This window comes from Podarcis erhardii, assembly GCF_964252035.2.
Source record: "Podarcis erhardii genome assembly, chromosome: 17".
Taxonomy (NCBI): domain Eukaryota; kingdom Metazoa; phylum Chordata; class Lepidosauria; order Squamata; family Lacertidae; genus Podarcis; species Podarcis erhardii.
In genome coordinates, this window is record NC_138515.1 from 2,513,491 (window position 1) to 2,534,898 (window position 21,408).

The window sequence follows — 21,408 nt, forward strand, 5'->3', positions numbered from 1 at the left end:
GCGAGGCGGCCGAAGGGAAAGAGACGTGGCCTTTCCTTGGAAGGTTCCTTAAAATGGCCGCCCGCGACTTTTGTCGCGCCGGAAACCGAGTGGCGGCCTCCAACTGCGCATGCGTGGGTGGGTGATAACACATCTTGTCATACAGCCTCTCTTGTCCAGGCTATTCCCTCCTTCGCGCCGAACTTCCTTCGGCCAATAACTCAGGCGGAAGCATCTGATTGGACGTCGCTTCTGCGGTCAGACGTTTTCTGTCATTGGTCATCCTTGGCTGCCTGGCCCTGCCCATTGGACAAAGGAGACGATTGGGCGGGATGTATATGTATGAGGGTAAGCCAATGAGATCCACATTATGATAAGCAGTGGGATGAAAGTTGTGTAACTGTGCCTAATAGGTCAAGGCGGGCGGTCACAGCTTTATAGGCTGCAGCCCCCCCCTCTCTCTCTCTGGCTCTCTCATTGGTGCAGCACAGGGGGGCGGATTTGGCCCTGTGGTTCCCAGTTGCTGATCCCAAGGTTCTTGGGTTCAGACTTCCATCGGCCCCAACAGTTTGGCCCGTAGTCAGGAACAGTGGGTGTTCTATTTATTCCAACAGCATCTGTGCCCAAGGCCTGATTCTCACTGGAGTGGCAGACCTGTGCCGGAGCTGAAATGCTCTCCTCGTTCCTGGCCTTTGCCCATTCTTGTCGGGGCTGATGGGAGTTGTTTTCTGCAAAGAGATGCACTCCTAAGTTAAAAGTGTGTGTTTCTACAGGAATATTTGCACTTCCTATACACAGTTTCTCATGCAGGAAGTGTGTGGTCTATATGAAGTAAAAGATGGAGCCTAATCGTAACAGTAAAGCGCCTAAAAGAGACACATTGAAACTGCAGACGGGGTTTTGATTGAGTCAGTGACCACAAATCACATGTGGAAATCAGGAGGCACATACATATTATGCCTGGTGGAGAAAAAATAATTTGTAACCAGCTTAAGGAAGGTAAGTCTGAAACAAAAACAAAATATTTTCTCCATCTCCCCAATTTGATGAGAGGCCTCCAGCAATTTGAGACGCATAAGTGCCACAGGAGTTTAAATTTCCATTCTCCCAGGAGCAAAGACAGTAGCAGGGAAGATACAGCAGGGTACTGAACTAAATGCTATTTAGCATACCTTCCAATATTTATCCGATGAAAATAGGGACATCCCACTCCGTAATGATAATTTCACTATTTATACCCCACACATCTGATTGGGTTGCCCCAGCACTCTTGGACAGCTTCCAACATATATAAAAACATAATAAAATATTAAACATTTAAAGCACTTCCTTATACAGGATTGCCTTCAGACGGCTCAGGGATAACTCCATACTCTCCAATGAAAATAGGGACATCCTAAGCAAAAGTGGGACAAAACAAAATAAAAAAATTCCTTCCAGTAGCACCTTAAAGACCAACTGAGTTAGTTCTAGGTATGAGCTTTCGTGTGCATGCACACTTCTTCATGCACACGAAAGCTCATACCTAGAACTAACTCAGTTGGTCTTTAAGGTGCTACTGGAAGGAATTTTTTTATTTTGTTTTGACCATGGCAGACCAACACGGCTACCTATCTAAAAGTGGGACATTCTGGGATCAAATCATAAACCGGGACGGCTTCTCTAAATCATGGACATCCCTGGAGAATAGGGACACTTGGAGGGTCTGAATTAGTGAATGCTATCATAGAAACATCATCCAGTTATTTGGGAGTGGACTTATATAGACAAACCTTATTAATGCTGAGGTACATACCAACCAACAATCCATTTCTGGCTTTACTTTACGAAGCCATCTAATTTTACCCACAAGGAGTGTTGCAGGGCAGGTGCCAGTGTGATAGGAATGTTATGGTCTTAGATATATGGCAATGTTCATAACCACACGTACATAGATCAGCACAGGAAAGCCAACCTGGAACCATTTTGATTCCTAAACTGAGCAAATGTTTCTCTGCATGGTCAAAATGGAAAAGCCTCCCCATTGTCTCTTCCTTCACGAATCCTGTCTTAATCTGTGTTTGAATAAAGGTGTGAGCCTGTGACCTGGCCCAGGAAATAAGTATTTTACCACTACAAAAGAATGGCCAGGCTCCCCAGGCAATCCAATCAAGTAACCTGCCAGACAGGAGATAAACAAGGACAAGAGAAAAACAACATTTAAATTTCTGTGATGTAGGTGGGATGTATCTGAGGGGTGGTCTTAGGTTACACCCCTTCTGTGATGAATGCATAATGTTTCTGGGGGTGGTCTTGATCTACAGGGTGGCAATTTCAAAAGTCTTTATAAGGCCTTGCACGCCATTGTTCTGGGTCCTCCTCCTCTCCTGCGTGTGAGGGGAGTACCCTGTTGCAACAGATCAATAAAGATCAAGCTTACTAGCTGCTTTGCTTCTCAATATTCTCTGGTTGGCCTCTGTTATTTTCTCCTACCAATAGGGAACCTATGTAAGGACTCTATATGGGCTCTTGGATACCCCATAAGGGAAAAGGGCATATTTTTATTTACAACACCAGTAATGGGAGCCCTGACATCTTTTTTTCTGGTGGAGTTTCTCTCTCTCAACAGCTGCCAGAAAAACAGAAGTTCCACAGGTGGAGCTTTCAGCAGCATTGGGAGGCAATGAGGACAAAATATTGTGGTGTGACCACAAGCGCCCCAAGTCTCCCAAGTTCTTGTTTCGTGTTAAGAAGGAACCTGGATCTAGAAGAATGGGATATGCACCTACTTGCATTGGAGAGAATTGGGCTATCATCCCTGCCCCACCTGTTCTGCCTTTATTCCTGAAATAAGAATATTGAGGGGTCCCTTCAAAGGGTTCAGTTTCTTAAGGAAGACTGGACCTTTGGAGAGAGCATACCTCTTAAGGCTCAAACCTGTCAGGAAGTGAACAGCGACCAGACCAGGATATTGCTGTAATTGATCCACGCCATCTCCTGCCCTACGGAGGGTTATGGAGTCAATTGCCTTTCCACCCCACTTCAGAATGGGATCTGACCCCAAGGGTTCAAACCAGGGTGTCTGGTGCTCTACCATCACCAATGCCTAAGGATAAAGTTCCTTCAGCCCTCCAACCCAATGTTCTGTGCACACCTACATGCCAGACTTTGTGCAGCTGATACTTTCCTGATCATTGTTTCTTCTCATAACCACAATCCAAAGATCCCCCAGTCAGGGATAGCCAATGTGGTGCTCTCCAAGTGTTGCTTCCACCATCCTTAGACAGCATGGCTTGTGGTCAGGGATGATGGGAGTTGTAGTCCTGCAACATCCAGTGGTGATCACGTTGGCTACTCCTGATGCAGATGCAAACATTTGCTTCAACTTGAAGAAAGTGATATATGCAGTTCCTTGCTATTGCCACCAGGTGTCTCTCAGAAACTGAATAAAGTGGATAGGATGGGTCTGGAAATGGGCTGGCCCAGATGTATTGGGACCCAAGATAAAACATCCACTACAATGAAGGAGCAGCCATTGTTCTTGCACAACTCCTGTTCATCTCTGTGGGGATTCAGCTATGGATTTGTGCTCCATGGGTCAGATGGGTCTGTCCATTGTGTTAGTGGCACCCAAACTCTAATGCCTGAGGCCCCAGCTGCACCCCTTAGTCAGGCTGCTAAAATAGTGAGGAACTGGGCTGCTAGTTAGAACTGAGGACCTGCTATGGCTGACTGCTGTCCATTGGGACTGGTAGGGTGGGAGGCAGGGAGCCCAACAGTAGGTGGTGCCAGAGAACCCACAATTGGCAGAGACAACTCCTTCTAGTTTCCCCCCCATCCTTCATCCTGCGGAGTGTGCAAGGAGCAATGCTGGGACTAAGGAGGGGAAACCTGGCAGGCAGTGCCACCCCCTGGAGAGGCTGGGAGTGGGAAAGGAGGGCAGGTGGGGGTTGATTGAGGTTGTTGGGGCAGTGCCCCATTCCCCTAACAGATCAGCCTCTGCTAGGGCCTGTGTTTACAGAATTACTGGGAGTGGGAAATAATGGTGGGGGTAGGGCATTAACGCAAGATGGCGCTGTGGGTTAAACCACAGAGCCTAGGACTTGCCGATCAGAAGGTTGGCAGTTCGAATCCCCGCAATGGGGTGAGCTCCCGTTGCTCGGTCCCTGCTCCTGCCAACCTAGCAGTTTGAAAGCACGTCAAAGTGCAAGTAGATAAATAGGTACCGCTCCGGTGGGAAAGTAAACGGCATTTCCATGCGCTGCTCTGGTTTGCCAGAAGCGGCTTAGTCCTGCTGACCATATGACCTGGAAGCTGTACGCCGGCTCCCTTGGCCAGTAAAGCGAGATGAGTGCCGCAACCCCAGAGTCGGCCACGACTGGACCTAATCGTCAGGCGTCCCTTTACCTTTACCTAGGGTAGGCAAGCCAGTTGCTGGGTCTCATGCTGCATAAGCACCAAACATTTAAAGCACATCTCCCCCTAAAAAGAATCCCAGGACTCGGTCCAGGACTCTGTGAAGGATGCATAATGGTGGCATGGCAGCTAGTAAAAGTGCTGTTATTGTCACCAGAGCCACGGAGGGGCTAACCAAGTTAGTTGCTCCGGGTGAAGCCCCCAGAGGGTGCCACTGAAGCTCTCAGCTTGCGTGTGAATGCAAATGCACATGGGAGGGTGCCAAACTGGGTCGTTGACCCGGGTGGAATGAAGCCTTGTTTTGCCCCTGACTGTCACAACAACAACAACACCCCTTAAGAAAAAAAGAGAAAGGAACTGTGTGCAAAAAGTAAAGGAACAGCGCCACGGCCACTGCTAATGACAAGTCCTACACCTGAGAAAATGTGGGAGGATTTCTCTGTCTCCTGGAGAATTAAGTAAAATCTACCCCACCCCACCCCCAAAAAAGTTCTCTGCCCACAACTGGGATTGAGAAATTTGAGAGACCCTTGGCCACAGCTCCATTTAGAAGTATTCCTGTTAACGGAAAAATCCGAGGGCTCCCTTGGACAAAAACAAAGACACCAACCAGGATAACTTGGAGCAAAACAGCAGCCTGTAGGCTTGGCCTTTATTGATCTGTTGCAACAGGGTGCTCCCCTCACTTGCAGGAGAGAGGAAGGACCCAGAAAAATGGTGTGCAAGGTCTTATAAAGACTTTTGAAATTGCCACCCTGTAGATCAAGACCACCCCCAGAAATACATACATCACCAGAAATAGATACATCACAGAAATACATACATCACAGAAAGGAGGGGTTGAGGGAGGGGTTGTGGTGGTAACCTGAGTGTCCTGCCACCTGGCTGGCTCCCCCTTTCCTCCCTCCCCATGAGTACTTTCCAGGTGACAGAGGGGAGTTTGCAGTTTCCTGCCCCCAGAGGGAAGAGCTGGTTATTGTCCTTTGTTCCAGTCTGTGCTGAATCCACTCCCATATTCAAGTTCTTTGTGACCTCGATGGTCTTCTGTCTAGGACCATCAGGGTTGGCATAGCAACTGGGCAGGGCTCCTGTGTATGTACTGGTATGCTCTAGGATTATGGCTGCCCTGTATCAAACCTTCCCCATTTTGTAGTCCTTCCTTCATGGAGTAAAATAAAAGTGGAACAGTGCAAATCCGATGTATGGTTGATTTTCTATGAATTTATAACAGAAGCGCAGCATATGTAGTGTGTGAGTGTGAGTGTGTGTGAAGTTTGTACAAACTAAATGATTGGGGGGGGGGGGTGTTTCCTGCTACATTCCCAACCATACAATCAAAAACCAGAAGATGCAAGGAAAAGTACCCTTTTATTACTTAAAAAGAAAAAACCCCATACAGCAGACTGGCACAGGACATGTTGTTAGGTGCCAACTAATCTCTGTGTTAATTATTCTTGACTAGGCATCCTGAATCCTGTTTTGGCACCCAGTTCTTTGTTCAGAGTCCCATCTTCCCAGAATAGGTCTCCTTTTCCTTAATCCTTTAATTCAACACTGTTATTTATGAGAAGGGGAATAAATCACAGCCTTCTTTTCGCTCCTGAAAATGGACTTTTATGGCTTTTGACGGGGTTGGGTTTCTGCTGCCCTTAGATGGCGAGGAGCGATTGCCATTAACCCTTGCCTTGCAGGGGTGAGAGAGGTTGTGGCGGGTGGGGAGGGTCCTTTGTGACTGGGCGGAAACTCCCCAAAGCCCAGAAGCTCAGGCTAAGGGCATCTGAAGGAATGGGGCTTCTCAGGGATTGTCAGGGGGAGACTGAAGGATGTTTTCTTTTCTGCACATTTCAAAGCACAAACTGGTTGTGGTTTGCTTTGGTTTCTATATATATATTTAAATGCTTTTAGAACCCCATCTGCATTTCTGTTTTATCTTAAAAGTCTTCTGGTGTGGTGGAGGAGAATGGATACTACGAGTCAGGGTTTTAGGAATTTTTGAAAACCGAGAGCTTTGTAACTTGCATGCAAGTTTTGCCTTTCCTTGTTCATATCCTTTTTAAGAAAAAATATTTTGCAGGCTTTTGAAGCTTAGACACCAGAGTTTTGGTTTTAGGAATTAAACAACAATAACTACGTAACTTTCATGCAGTTTTGTCTTTCCTTCCTCAGATTCTTTAAGAAAAATGCTATTTAGCCTATAATGGTTTAGAGCCCACTAATAATGTCTTGCAGCACAAACCCACCTGTGTCTACTGAGAAGTAAGTCCTATTGAATTCAGTGGGCTTACTCCCAGGCAAGTAGGGTTGTGATTGCCGTTGTCCCATGGCTCCTTGTAACTTGTGGTACAACAGTCTACATGTCTGTCAGTCTGGAGAAGGAAGAATGTGGCTCTGACCTGCTTTCCAAGGAATTGGCTTCTTTAAATAGAGCATTGTTCTTCTGCAGGGGACATTGCCTCTTTTGCTGGGAATGAACTGCAACCATTTCATCACGACATCACAGGGGAAGAGGAGCAGAGTGTTACTTGATCCAGAGCCAGGAGATCCTGCTTTTGACTCAGATCTCTCAGGTCTGAGCTCAGCTTCTAGTTTAGCCATGGACTCATTGGGTATGCTCAAGTATTTAAGTCTCTGTTATCCATCTGTAAAATGGGCATTGCCTGTGGATGATGGGCACAATGAGATCACCTACATAAATGTGCTTGCTCCTCTATCAGCATGTGCAGACCATCTTTTGAACCTAACCTTTAACCTTTTGCTCTCCGCTTAACCTGGAGAGCTTATATACCAACACTGAACTCTGAACCAACCCCGAATTTGCTGACTGTGGATCCTAACGTAACCAGAACAGCACCCTCTGCACAGAGGGAGGTGTCAGTGGGTTTGGGGGAACCCCAAAGGTTTGTGGAAGTGCAAACAATTATTTTGTTAGAAATCTCTAAGGGGTGGTGAAGCCAATCCAGCGCTTGTGCTACGGCACCCCTCCTGTGCTGCCCTCCCTGCTGCCCTACCCTTCTCCCTCCAGTAAGCTCAGGGAGGTGGCAGATGAGAGACCAGGGGCCACTGTACCCCTTTCTGCCAGCCACCCTTGCCCCCAAACTGCCCAAGCTCCACTGAGCATGCTCAGTGACCGCAGAATGCCAGCAGACTGCTGGCAAAAATGGAAAGCTCAGGAGGGGAGAAACTCTGAACAGAAGTATTCCATGCTGCAAAACTTTGTTGCAGGTTCCGCTTTTTTAAAACTAATGTTGGCCCACCACTTTGGCATGCACGCCTCAGAGAAGGTCTGAAGTGGGGGCAGGGCTATGGCTCAGAGACCGAGAACATGTGTTGCATGCGGAAGGCTCTAGATGCAGACAACCAAGTAGCTGGTGGCAGAGGATCAGGCCCCTCGCTGCCAAAGTACTGGATAGCTGCTGGTGCCAGTCCAAGTAGGTAATACTGGGCTCAATGGACTATGGTTGCTTCTATACTGTACCTTTAGAGCACATTATTTCCCTCAAAGAATTTTGGGCGCTGTAGTTTGTTAAGGGTTTCTTGGAATTGTAACTCTGATGGATAAACCCCAGTGGCCAAATCCCTTCTGAGGAACAGAGTGGGTTTTAAAGGTCAGTGTGCACACAGCCAAATAGTCTGGCCTAGTATCTAAGGCAAACCAAGTGCTGTGAGGGACCTGGCCCCTGTTCCTTGGGGTGCTTTGCCTCTCTAGTCATGGCCGGCCCACCCATGAGGCCGACTGCAGAGGTGGGGCCTCACTGGAGAAGCTGGGAGAAATGGCTGCAGCGTTGGCTTCTGGTGAGATTTGGACAGAACCCGCAAGCTGCCATCACACCACCTCAGTAAGCGAGGCTTTGGCGGTGGAGGCCGGCCCCTTCTGCTTCGCCTTGAAATAAATATTTAATTGCCTCCCCTATCTGTGTGTATTCATGGTATGGTTTGCAGACCCAGTAGGAGGCAGTGTGGTGGATTGAGTTTTGGCAGCCTTTTGGATACAATATTGAGTCAAGTATATACGTTTTGAAATATTTAGATTGTTACATTCTTTAAAAACTACATTTTGGATACATTCAGAAAAGTACAGCATAGTACGGCATTTCATTAAAGATACATCCACAAATACATTTTAAAAGGATAGCTTCATGGAGAAAGAGGTACACAGGAACGGCAACAGGCACGTTACGTTAAGATGATGCATTAAAAAGGCACACATTATATTACATTCAATGATACGTGAAAAGACACAGTAAGATGGCATATTCCCAACAATGTGTTCTTTAAGGCACAGTTTATTATTGTTGTGGGACTTTTGGGTACGATGATATCATTAGGATCATTTTTCCTTTATTCCCCTCTCTGACCCTTGTAGCAGGAACCCCCCCACCCCAATCATTCTGTTTGTATAAACTTCACACACACACACACGCCACATTCCTGTTATAAATTCTTAGAAAATCAACCATACATTGGATTTGCACTGTTCCATTTTTATTTTACTCCATATGACAAGAACTAACAAAGGGGGGTGACTTAGTCCTGGTCAGCCATAATCCCTTCACTGTCTCAGCACATAAACAGGAGCCCTGCCCATACCAACCCTGATGATCCCAGACAGAAGACAATCAAGATCACAAAGAACTTGCATATGGGAGTGGATTCAGTATGGACTGAAACAAAGGACAATGATCAGATCTTCCCTCAGGGGGCAGGAAACTGCCAACTCCCCTCTGTCACCTGGAAAGTACTCATGGGGAGGGGGAAAAGGGGAACCAGCCAGGTGACAAGACACTCAAGTTACCACCAACTCCTCCCTCAGCCCCTCCTTTCTGTAATGTATTCATGATGTTTCTGGGGGTGGGCTTGATCTAGAGGAGGGGAATTTCAAAAGTTTTTATAAGACCTTGCACACCATTATTCTGGGTCTTTCCTCTCTCCTGCACGTGAGGGGAATACCCTGTTGCAACAGTTCAATAAAGGCCAAGCCTACAGGCTGCTGTTTTGCTCCAAGTTATCCTGGTTGGTGTCTTTGTTTTGTCCAAGGGAGCCCTCGGATTTTTCCTGTAACACCCTGATTCTCTTATGACAGCCTCAGGCAGCGAAATGGGACAGCTCAGTCTGGCCTCCCGTGCACTGAGCCGAGCCAAGAGGGCCAGGCCAGAGTGCAAGTCTGGTCTCATGCTGGAACCAGCCTACACCTCCACAGACTCCCATGCGGGCACGGCGCATGTCCCGGGGTGCCACACTGCATATGAAATGGCACCCTCAACTGTCCCCTTCGAGGGAGAACTTCAGCAGTTGCCACTTGTCCCCCAGTGCGGAGAACCAGGTGGCCATGCATGCTGCTCTTAAAGGCCAAAGCGAAAGCCCATCTGGGATCTCTGGGGCAGCAGTGGCAAGAGAATGGTTTGTGAAGGGGGTGGGGGTGCTGCGGTCTGCTTACAGCTGTCCAGAGGAAGTATCTTGTTCCTCCATTTCCACAAGACCGGCTGAAATTGTCCAGCTGTTTGAAAAAATCTAGGCAGCAGGTCCGAGGAGGGCCAGGGGTTGTGGTTGTGTGTCTGCATATGTGTGAGAGAAAACAAGGACACTAACGAGAGAAATCCTGCCCAGCTGGTGGCATCAGGGTCCAAGAACAAGGGCTTAATGCAGTGGAACGCCCCTCCTCCTGGCGTGAACTGCAGCCGGAAAGGCAGGCAAGAGGTGCTGCCTTCCGAGCCAAGCACTCCGCTTGCCAGAGGGAGCGATGCCCAAAGAAGGGAATATCTGAGCTGTGGAGCATCGCTCTCCAGGACGCTCCTGAGCCGCTGCCCTGGGTGCCAGCATCACTTCTGTGCCAAGCCAGCCAAGACGTCCCAGGAGAGCTAAACCCTAAGCTCACCTTGGCCTCTCTTAAGCTCTGACAGCCATCATCAGCAGGCTCCACAAATCCATGGCGCGAGAGGTCTGGGACTGGCGCCATCAGAACTCGAGTCACGCCTGCCGTGGAAGCAAGTGAGGGGGCACCCAAGGAAAGGGTCCATCTGCAGGAGGCATCAGCGGGGCAGAGACTAGGGCTGTGCACATTTAAAGCACATGCCTTCCCCTCCAAAGAATTCTGGGAACTGTAGTGTACCCTTCACGGAGCTACGAATCCCAGCAACCCTGAACAAACTGTGTCTCTCGGGTGCTTTGGGGGTCATGTGCTTTAAAGTTACTTTAAATGCAGGATGTATGCAGCCTAGCTTTCTGATGCACAAACAATACCTCTAAATTAAGGTTACCAGATTTTTTTCAAAGAATCCAGGGAACTTTTTTTAAAAAAAAGAGAAAAAAAATATTTACTCCATTTTCTCCTTCCTCTTTCTCTTCCTTTTCCTCTCCTCCTCCTCCCTGCGCCGGCTCTGGGTTTTTACTGGCCCCGGAGCGCCGCTGGGCAGTCAGCCGGTTGGCCGGGCGCTCTGGCTCTCGGCTTGATTTGGGTCGCGGGGTGTGTGTGTCAGCAGTTCCCTCAGTTGATGCGCTGGGTGTCCCCAGTTCCCCCTCGGTGGTGGCAGTGGCAGCGGCAGTCTCAGCAGCCTGGAGCCAGCCTGGTAGCGCAGTTGGCTCTGGCTGGCTTCAGGAGCTGTTTGCTGCCGTGGTGACCGCCATTTTGCCTCACCGAAAATCCCCATATGATGTGTCTTATGCCTTTGAAACAATCACACAACATTCATTGCCTACTAATAAATCTACAACATTTAAAATATAAATCCGGGGACATTAAATGAAATCCGGGGACATTCTGGGGATGGATTTTGTCTGAGGACAGATTTGTAAATCCGGGGACTGTCCCAGGAAAACGGGGATGTCTGGTAACCATACTCTAAATTAATCTTCAGTACAGCTCATAAACAAAGTGTCAAAGGATAATTAACACGGGATTTCTTTTTAGTGCTCATCTTCATGGGTAGTATTTTGGTCATTGTAGCACAGCCCTGTGAGGCTGGCCAATTTTATCATTCCCCTTTGGGCAGATGAAGGAGTGAGGAGGAGAGAAAGTAGGTTAGGCCTAAGGTGGAGCTGGGGATACAGTGGTGCCCCGCAAGACGAACGCCTCGCAAGACGGAAAACCCGCTAGACGAAAGGGTTTTCCGTTTTGGAGGCGCTTCGCAAAACAAATTTCCCTATGGGCTTGCTTCGCAAGGCGAAATGTCTTGCGAGTTCCTGCGGGTTTCCCCCTCCCCCCCTTTTCCTAAGCTGCTAAGCCGCTTATCAGCTGATCCGCTGATAAGCGGCTAAACCGCTAATAGCGCTAATCCGCTAAACTGTCAATGGGCTTGCTTCGCAAGACGAAAAAACCGCTAGACGAAGAGACTCACAGAACGGATTAATTTCGTCTTGCGAGGCACCACTGTACTTGCGCTATGCTGCAGTTGCAGGGTATAGCAGGGGGTTTGTAAGCAGCTGTTGGAAAGTCTGCCCTGGAAGGCACAGAAAGTTGTTGGGGTGGTGGGAGAGAGGAGGACATAAAAGAGAGCTTACAGTGGCTCCTTCAGCCTTGGCGTGAACCTGGTTTTGCAACTGAAGTGACAAATGTGCATCTCGGAGCATTGAACGCTGACTCGCCCATCAGTCATGCTCCCTTTGTCAATCCTTCAAGCAGATTGCCCCTTCTATTTTATTTCAACATCAAAAGCAACAAGAGGAGGAATGTAGCAACAACAAAAGCCAAAAGCAATTCTTCTGGGAATTGGGGCTTGAGGGTGGGAGAGGGGTTTTGTGATGATTGGTATTAGCCAATTGGGAGGCTGCCTAGCTGGCTTTGCTGTAATAATGTTGTTCAGAGCTCAACCTCCAGGAAGGGAATTACACTTGGACCGAACAAAATCCAGGAGCTTCTAAGTTTGCTCTTGCAAAAATGTCATGTCTGCCTTTGATCTTCTTTCCTGACTCCTTTCCAGAACACGTTTTGACAAGGCCAAGAATTGGAATCCAAACTTTTTTCCTTATGTTTATATATCTCTCTCTTTCCCCACAGAGACTTCTTGTTGCCTTGCTGCCTCCCTGGTAGCTTACTCACATTGCAGACCCCAATACACGACCAGCCCAGCTCCAACTCCCATCAGCACCAACCAGAATGGGCTATGGCCAGGGACGAGGAGAGCTGCACACATCACCTGGAGAACGCCAAGCTGGCTCAGGCCGATCTAAATGAAGGGGGCACCACTGTTCCAGAGATCACAATGCAGGCCCAGGCAAACTTTGGCTCCCCAGACCGGACTAAACTACAATTCCCATCATCCCTGACCATTGGCTATGCTTGCTGCTGCCGATAGGAATTGTAGTTCCGCAACATCTGGAGGGCCACAGCTTCCCCACACTTGGCATAAAGGATGGATGCTCTTTTTGTCAGATGCAGCCCTGGTCTTCCTGGATCTGGGTGTGGGAAGTGGACGTCTCATTACAGGCTGTTTTAACACACGGCTGTGTTCTTGGAATACAGTGGAGTCTGTGTTTAATTTTTAGAAGTGCCTAGGCAAAGGACGGGATGTGGGTGGTGCTGTGGGTTAAACCTCAGAGCCTAGGACTTGCCGATCAGAAGGTTGCGGTTCAAATCCCTGCAACGGGGTGAGCTCCCGTTGCTCGGTCCCTGCTCCTGCCAACCTAGCAGTTCGAAAGCACGAAGTGCAAGTAGATAAATAGGTACCACTCCGGTGGGAAGGTAAACAGTGTTTCTGTGCACTGCTCTGGTTTCGCCAGAAGCGGCTTAGTCATGCTGGCCACATGACCCGGAAGCTGTACGCCGGCTCCCTTGGCCAATAAAGCGAGATGAGCGCTGCAACCCCAGAGTTCCTAGGTTCCTAAGGCCCCAAGGTTACTGTTCTGGTAAGTCCTGGGGTGCTTCTGCATCCTGGCAAATTTCAGACTGCACAATTAAAGTTGTTTTCAAGGTCTTGTGCAACAAACCTGCTTCCCCCACAGACTTCACTTTTCATGATAAGGAAAGTGCTGGAGAGTGTGGGAAAACACTTGCTTTGACCCTTTAATTTCCCTGCAAACAAATCGGGGTGAATGCTCAGTGAACAAGTTGTCTGGAAGTATGCTCAAGCTGGTACTGAATGGGCATTGGCTTTGGCTCCTGCTCTGTGACCTGCTTTTGAGTGTATTATGCTTTACTACTATTTTTGGGAAACTGGAGAGAGAAAACACCAACAAATCCACTTTACTGCTTGCTCACCATATTTCTGATCTTTAGTAAATGGTCCCCACAATGGCAAAGTGGTGTCCAAATCAAAGTAAGTCCTGGCACCACTAAACCAGGCTAAATTGGCACCTGAACTTTCATCTCAAATATGCTTTTAATAAAAGGGTTGTGGAATATTTTTTGCCAGGGAGCAGAGCAGAGCCCATTCATCTTGACCTCAGATACCCTGATAAAACAACCAAGCATTCTGCAGTGGAGTTTATGGTTTGTGGGCTCTGTTTCTGAGCTGCTTGCTAAATCTACCCATTGTTACAGGAGTTCTTTTTTTTTAAGGTATAGAAATTACTTTCCCCCCTGTTTTAAGTCAGATGATGATGATCCACAACTTCAAACACTGTTCTAGAATGGCTTGTTACAGCACTCTTGATGGAAGATGAGGCACTCTTTCTCTTTGATTTTATAGAATTTTCAATCAATGCTTTCTCTATTGTCATGCAGAAAGATGTCTGGAACTGGAACATGCACAGGGTCTACCCAAAGCCTGTTCGAGTGCTTCCCCATCTAGAAGCCTGAAATGTCCCATGCCCATCTTGTCCAGGACATCCTAGTTACCAAATACCAACACACACAATCCTAAAAGGAGGACATCTTCATACGGAAACATTTTTTTAAAAGTGGAAAATGCTGTTTCCTTCCCAACAAAGGTCCTTTGTCCTTCACAGAACTTGCAAAGCAACACATACTGGACAGAAAGTCAGGGTTGTGGGAGTTTCATATTTTCATACATTTTGAATTAGAATGGGACTGAAGTGGGTGGGAGAGAGGAATTCCTATGTGGGTCCTGAATGTGTATCTTATGGAAGCTTGTAAAATACTGTGAAGCTGCCTTATGTCTCTTAGAGTCAGCATATAGATTACTCTAACCCTGGACTGGCAGTGGTAAGGAATCTCTGGCCCTCTGCATGTTGTTGGACTACAACTCCTATCAGCCCCAGCCAGCCTGGCCCAATGGTCAGGGATGATGGAAATTGGGAGTCCAGCAGCTTTTGGAGGGCCACCGCTGATTTAGGACACCTAGTTTGGGAGACAACCCCTTGGAAATTCTCCTGTACACACTCAATGTATGGTCAATTAACTGGCTTGCACAGGAGAAATCCCTGGTGTCCCTGTTGGTGTCTAGGGCTGAGATACTGTTTGCCTTAAACACACTCGCAATCTGCAGGCGCCAGCGGGGCTTGGGCTGATTTGAACGACAACTTTGGCAGCTGTTGCTGAACTCTGCAAGATAGGCGTCTGAATCACTGCAGAGCTGCCACAATAACCCGTTGAGCAATCTGCATGGCTGCTGTTAAGCTCACACCCTTCCTGGAAAACCCTTAGCCTAAGGCAAGGGGGGGGAAGAACCTTCCTTTGCCTACAATGCAAAGTGAGGCAGCGCTTTGCAGGAGAGTGAGGGAGGTTCTCCCCTCCAGCAGGCCTTTGCTCATGAAACGCCAAGGCTCCCTTGAAAGAAGCAAGCGCCTACAGGGTGCATTTTCTACCACTGGGTAGGATTGTCAACTGACCATAAATTTTCTTTTTTAAAAATATCAGTCTGGCATGCTCCCGTGTCCTTAACAGCAGTCAGTCAGCAGGATAAGTATTTTTTTTGCATGGAGAGAATGATCAGGTGCTGCTACACTCAGAAAAATTAATTATCCTCCTACCAAATAAAGAGATGAGGAGGTTGTGATCCTCCCAGCCTTTCTCAACCTTGGGTCCCCAGATGTTTTTGGCCTACAGTTCCCATCATCCCTGACCACTGGTCATGTGACCTAGGGATCATGGGAGTTGTAGTTCAACATCATCTAGGGACCCACAGGTTGAGAAAGGCTGCAGGTTTTTGGACTGCACCTCCTATCATCCATGACCATCAGCCATGTTTGCTGGTTCTGATGAGGATTTGACTTAACATCTGAAAGGTGTAGATTCCACATCCTTTTGTGAACTGTGGGAATGTACAGAAACAGTTTGCAGGTTACAAAGTGGCTTTCAGCGCGCTGTAAACCTCTCTCACGTGTGAATATTATTGGCAACTGCAAGCATTGGGGGCAGAGCTGGTGCTCATGGACTGAGCAAGTGAGCAGCTTCCACTGCCCCCTCCCAAAAAACCTCCTGCCGCATTCAACTTGCTGCAAGCTGGTTCCACCTAGCTGGCAGACAACAAGCAGCAAAGCTTCCTCAGCTCTCTGGCACAGAGGAAGTCAAAAAAGCCACAGCAGGGCAGATGGTGGGAGGGGTCTCTGACAGTACAGAGAGAGGGAGGGAAGAAATTGGTCAGAGGCAACATTTCCCAAACCACAGCTGCCTGCCCCACCTGCTCAATGCATAATCACGGGGGGGGGGGGGGCAGGAGTCTTGGTTCCTTGGGCAGGCAGATCAAAACACCAGGGACATTTGTCGTGGCAGAAATAAGAAGGTGAAGGTCCTGGGTCCAGCTTGGCTGTGTGGCAGCACTCCTCTTCGTTTAACCAGATATGTTGTTGTTGTTTAGTCGTTTTGTGACCCCCTGGACCAGTGCACGCCAGTCCCTCCTGTCTTCCACTGCCTCCCGCAGTTTGGTCAGACTCATGTTTGTAGCTTCGAGAACACTGTCCCACCATTTCGTCCTCTGTCGTCCCCTTCTCCTTGTGCCCTCCATCTTTCCCAACATCAGGGTCTTTTCCAGGGAGTCTTCTCTTCTCATGAGGCGGCCAAAGTATTGGCGCCTCAGCTTCAGGGTCTGTCCTTCCAGTGAGCACTCAGGGCTGATTTCCTTCAGAATGGATATACTTAGCATGAATTTCCCCTGGTAGTTGACTACTGCCTTTTGTTTTTGTTTTATAAGGCAACAGGGATTAATGTTACGAAATAAACCCATTTTTGGGGGAGGTACAGAGTGCCCTCCTCACACCAGTAAGCAAATTAAAATTGGCCTGACTCACTTAGGAGGAACGGGGGGTGGGCAGGGGGTGGGAATGGTAGGGGTGACCTGCAGTCCTTCACCTAAGTAAAGGTAAAGGGACCCCTGACCATTAGGTCCAGTCGTGGCCAACTCTGGGGTTGCGGCACTCATCTTGCTTTACTGGTCGAGGGAGCCGGCGTACAGCTTCCGGGTCACGTGGCCCGACCTAGAATCATAGAATCATAGAGTTGGAAGAGACCACAATGGCCATCGAGTCCAACCCCCTGCCAAGCAGGAAACACCATCAGAGCACTCCTGACATATGGTTGTCAAGCCTCTGCTTAAAGACCTCCAAAGAAGGAGACTCCACCACACTCCTTGGCAGCAAATTCCACTGTCGAACAGCTCTTACTGTCAGGAAGTTCTTCCTAATGTTTAGGTGGAATCTTTTTTCTCGTAGTTTGGATCCATTGCTCCGTGTCCGCTTCTCTGGAGCAGCAGAAAACAACCTTTCTCCCTCCTCTATGTGACATCCTTTTATATATTTGAACATGGCTATCATATCACCCCTTAGCCTCCTCTTCTCCAGGCTAAACATGCCCAGCTCCCTTAGCCGTTCCTCATAAGGCATTGTTTTTAGGCCTTTGACCATTTTGGTTGCCCTCCTCTGGACACGTTCCAGTTTGTCACTGTCCTTCTTGAACTGTGGTGCCCAGAACTGGACACAGTACTCCAGGTGAGGTCTGACCAGAGCAGAATACAGTGGCACTATTACTTCCCCTGATCTAGATGCTATACTCCTATTGATGCAGCCCAGAATTGCATTGGCTTTTTAGCTGCCGCATCACACTGTTGGCTCATGTCAAGTTTGTGGTCAACCAAGACTCCTAGATCCTTTTCACATGTACTGCTCTCAAGCCAGGTGTCACCCATCTTGTATTTGTGCCTTCTGATCGGCAAACCCTAGGCTCTGTGGTTTAACCCACAGTGCCACCCGTGTCCCTCTAGTGTCCAGGTAGAAATCATCAAAATGTCTGGGGAAATCCAGACATACGGCAATCCATGTCAGCCGTGTCATTTTTGCCAGCTTTCCTTTAAAACAGCTCCACAACTAAGAAAGCTCAACAACTTTGGCCCAAAAGGGCAGGGGGATCTCAACAACTTTTATGGCCACCCTAAGCGTTGCTTCCTCTGATGCCAGGAGGGGAACACCGGAGGCACCTGTTTCATACCAGGTCAAAAATCCGTGCTCTGGGCCACTGCCCTGCTGGCACACACACACACCCTGCTCCGCCCCTGCGCTGACTGGTAGCAGCTTGGCAGGGTCCACTCCCTGTCCTACCTGGAGGTGCCACTGGGGATTGAACCTGGGACCTTCTGCACGCAAGGCAGACGCTCTACCCCTGAGCTGTGGCCCTTCCCCTGGAATTTGCTGCTGAGCTCTTTGCTGCATGCTTGGTGGCAAGCCAGGAAACAGCAGGGTGCAAAGATGTGAAACCTGCCAGCTCATAGCTAGGCACACTGAAGTTTCCCCTGCACGGTAGAGGCCTCCGTGCTATGCACAGGTAGAGCTGCTGGCCATAATGAACCACAGGCAGCTGCAGCCTCAGCACCTCCACCACCAGCCTGCTTATTAAACTGTCAGCTACTGAGTTCCCACAGTGGTGTGAGCTCAGATCACAGCCATACTGTGCCTCTTTCCGCTGTAGCAGAATGAGATTGTTTAAAAATAGGTTTAGTGAGTACATCAAACCATATATTCGCACATGAAACCAGAATAGACAGAGCTTAACTCCCAGGGCTTTGGCAAAGTGCTTGAGATTGGCTAACTTGCAAATGAGTGGCCAGGAGCCTTAGCATTCATGTTCTGGGTAGCTGGGCAATCCTCCGCAGCCACCAGTGTTTTGAGAAGGTGAAGCCACGTGGAAGGAGACAGTTTGCTCTGGAAGGAGCACATGCAAGGCGAGGATGAACTAAGTGCTACATCCCAAGGGTTAGAAAACTGGGAGCAGAGTTTGAGGGATTGGACATCTTCTGCAGAAGCATCTCCTGCTTATGTCCTTGCATGTATATGTAAAAAGAAAGCAAATACATTACAGCAGTTCACTAAGTCCTGCACTGTTGGGGGGGGGGGTTACTTATCATATAGGGGTTGCCTCCCAGATGTTAGGACTCCCAATTGTCTCTGACTACTGGTTCTACTGTCAAGGGCTGATGGGACTCCAACAACATCTGGAGGGGGCCCCTGACTTGGAGGGAATGTAATTGGGGTTGCAAGCAAGCAGCGCTGAACTCTGTGCCAAGATAATCAAGTTATAGACCCCCTCCCCATCTAAATTATACAAATATGCAAGTTTTCTTACCTTGCATAATTTTCATTTTGCAACTCAGGGAAAAGTAATGACATAATAAGCAGTGAAGCCCCCACCCACTCAATTCAACTATGCGAAGGCTTCTGAGATTTCAGCAACCTTTGCCCACATATTAAGCGTTATCTTTGCAATCAAAGACGATAGAAAGTTGCTTCCCCTCTCGTCAAAATGGAAAACCACCAAACTCGCTGCCAAACACTACATTCCACATTATTTCCCCCACTTCCACAGAAATGCAGCATATACACAACCCTACTATTAGGGGGATGCATATATGGTGAATGAGCAGCGCTCCACCCCACTCTAGAGAGCCAGCATGGAATGTTGGTTGGTTGTAGGCTTTGCTTACAATTACAGCTGAGCAAGGGCGCTTCTGGACTGAATCCCACCCAAAAATAGAGACAACCACACACCAGTAAATTCTTATTGGGCAGTCACAGTGGGTTGGGAAGTTTTGCACAACAACCCCACTTCCTCAAACGACTGGCCTTTTTGCATTAAGGGAGGTAATGGGAAAGTGCACTGGAAAGTGTGGGGCAGCACTTGCTTTGATGCACCATTTAACTTCCCCAGAAACCAATTGGGACAAATGCTTAAAAATAAAAAATCAGGCCACCTGGAAGCACCCTAAGAATAGAGCGACGAGCTAGTCACGCTTATTGTCAGGAAGAGAAAATGCACTGGCTTTTAAACAAAAAGGACCAATTGTTATTTTTTTCCCCTGTAGTCCTTTTCACTAGCAGGCACAGGTTTCTCTGTACCAAATATGACTCTTCTCCCTCCCTCCCCCCCCCAAAAAAAATTCCACACTCATTTCCATTCTACTTCATACCCTCAGCCTCCCTGAGTGTTTCTGCCAAGCTGGCCTGCATCCTTGAACTCTGCCTCTTGGATGCCTAGATGGAGAGTTGGCTACACAAGTGTTGGTAGAAAGCAGCCTCCCATACAAAGGTTAAAAATGGGTTTATTTCTCCACCCACCTTTGCCTATTGTCCCACCCACCACTTACAGGTAGCCCCTGGATAGTTGCACAGCTGGGATTGTGGCCCTCAGTCTGATTCCCCCCCCCCACCTGCCATGCAAGCTCAGTTAAGCAGAAACAACACTGCTGAGCCCTATCCTTGAAGTGTCCTTGCATTAAGGGAATAGCCCTACAGGCTGCCCATATCTGTCAACTTTCCGATTTGAAAATAAGGGATCAGCTGCCTCACCTGTCTCAGGGACAGTCTATGGGATATCTAACAATCTGGGATAGCAGCGGGAAGCAGTGGGAAATGGCGCTGGAATAAGGGAATTTCCCGCAAAAGAAGGGGAAGGTTGACAGCTATGAGGCTGCCATAATGCTCAAGCTAAACATGGGAGACCCATGCTTCTCTCTTTGATGCTTAAATGTGTTTCAATGCTATTCCATTTGCCTCCATGGAGCTTGAGGAGCAGCATACATTATTATTTCTTGTACCCTTTTCAGTTTCTGCCTAGCTGTTTATTTTGCTCAATAAGTACTGAATTTTGATCAGTTGGCCTGGAGAAGCAGGGTGGGGAACAAAAAGCAAGAATGAAAAGGGCAAAAAGGACGTTTACTGAAGAAATAGTGGAGTAGAAGGTGCACTAAGGCCCATTTTGATTGTGGCAAATACTGATCACAATCTGAAAATGTTAACCAAGCTAAACTTTGAACACAAAACTTTAGCTGAGCGCTATTGCTCAGTTCTGGAGAAATGCAAGGCAGATTTTGAACCACAACTACCTTCTGGTCTAGGTGGGATAGGTTTGAGAAATATTTGCTGCATTCTAAGCTAATGATTTTCAAAGTATTCCTAGTAACCCAGGAGTTTCATCTTCATCTTAGCAAGGGACTCTCCTAGGGGGAGGTTGCCCACCAGACCTCTGGGACTGTGCAGCCATTAAGCACCTTAGAGCAGCCTTGCTGGCTCCGCTCCAAGGCCCATCTAGCATCTTGTTTGCACAGCGGCTAAGCAGATGCCCAAAAGAAGCCTGTGAACAGGACCTGAGCCCAAGAGCATTCTCCCCCTTCAGAGTTTCTAGCAACCAGTGTGCAAAAGCATCTTGCCTCCAACCGTTGAGCCGCTGTGGCCAGCAGCCATTGATAGGATTCCACAAACTCATGGGCGAGAAGGTTCCATAGTTTAACTATGTGCTGTGAGAAGGACTTCAGCTTCACTGGATGCCCAGGAGTCCTGGTGTTATGAGGGGGTGGGGGGTGGGGGCAACCCTTGTGCACAAAGTTCAGAATCCTTTGCTAGATAAAGCCATGGGCAGCTATTAGGGAGAGAGATACAGATGTTTCCCCTGAATTAACCATTAATTCAGATTCCCAGCTTTAGGTTTAGAAAAGTTTCCAGCCTTTGTAGAACTGTACAAACGAGGTCTCGCTTGTTCTGTGAGAAACTAGTCAGGGACCACCGCCTTTCTGTTATGTATGTTTGTTTGACCAGAGGGCAGAGGCCCAGGTGTGCAGGAGTCCATTATCAGGACAGCATGGACAGGATCTCCACGTGTCTTCTACTTCCGAACACACTGGCTCCAAGTGGAAATCAACGCAGCCCAACAAACGAACAGCT

At 48.2% G+C, this 21,408-nt stretch overlaps 1 long non-coding RNA gene across 1 annotated transcript; it reads left to right on the forward strand.

Annotated features, from left to right (window-relative positions):
- The first annotated feature begins 109 nt into the window (after window positions 1–109).
- On the forward strand, window positions 110–21,378 carry LOC309331978. Its single transcript, XR_014152026.1, has 4 exons — window positions 110–327; window positions 778–978; window positions 6,541–7,806; window positions 21,283–21,378. It is a non-coding gene; the product is annotated as an uncharacterized lncRNA (long non-coding RNA).
- Window positions 21,379–21,408: the final 30 nt, after the last annotated feature.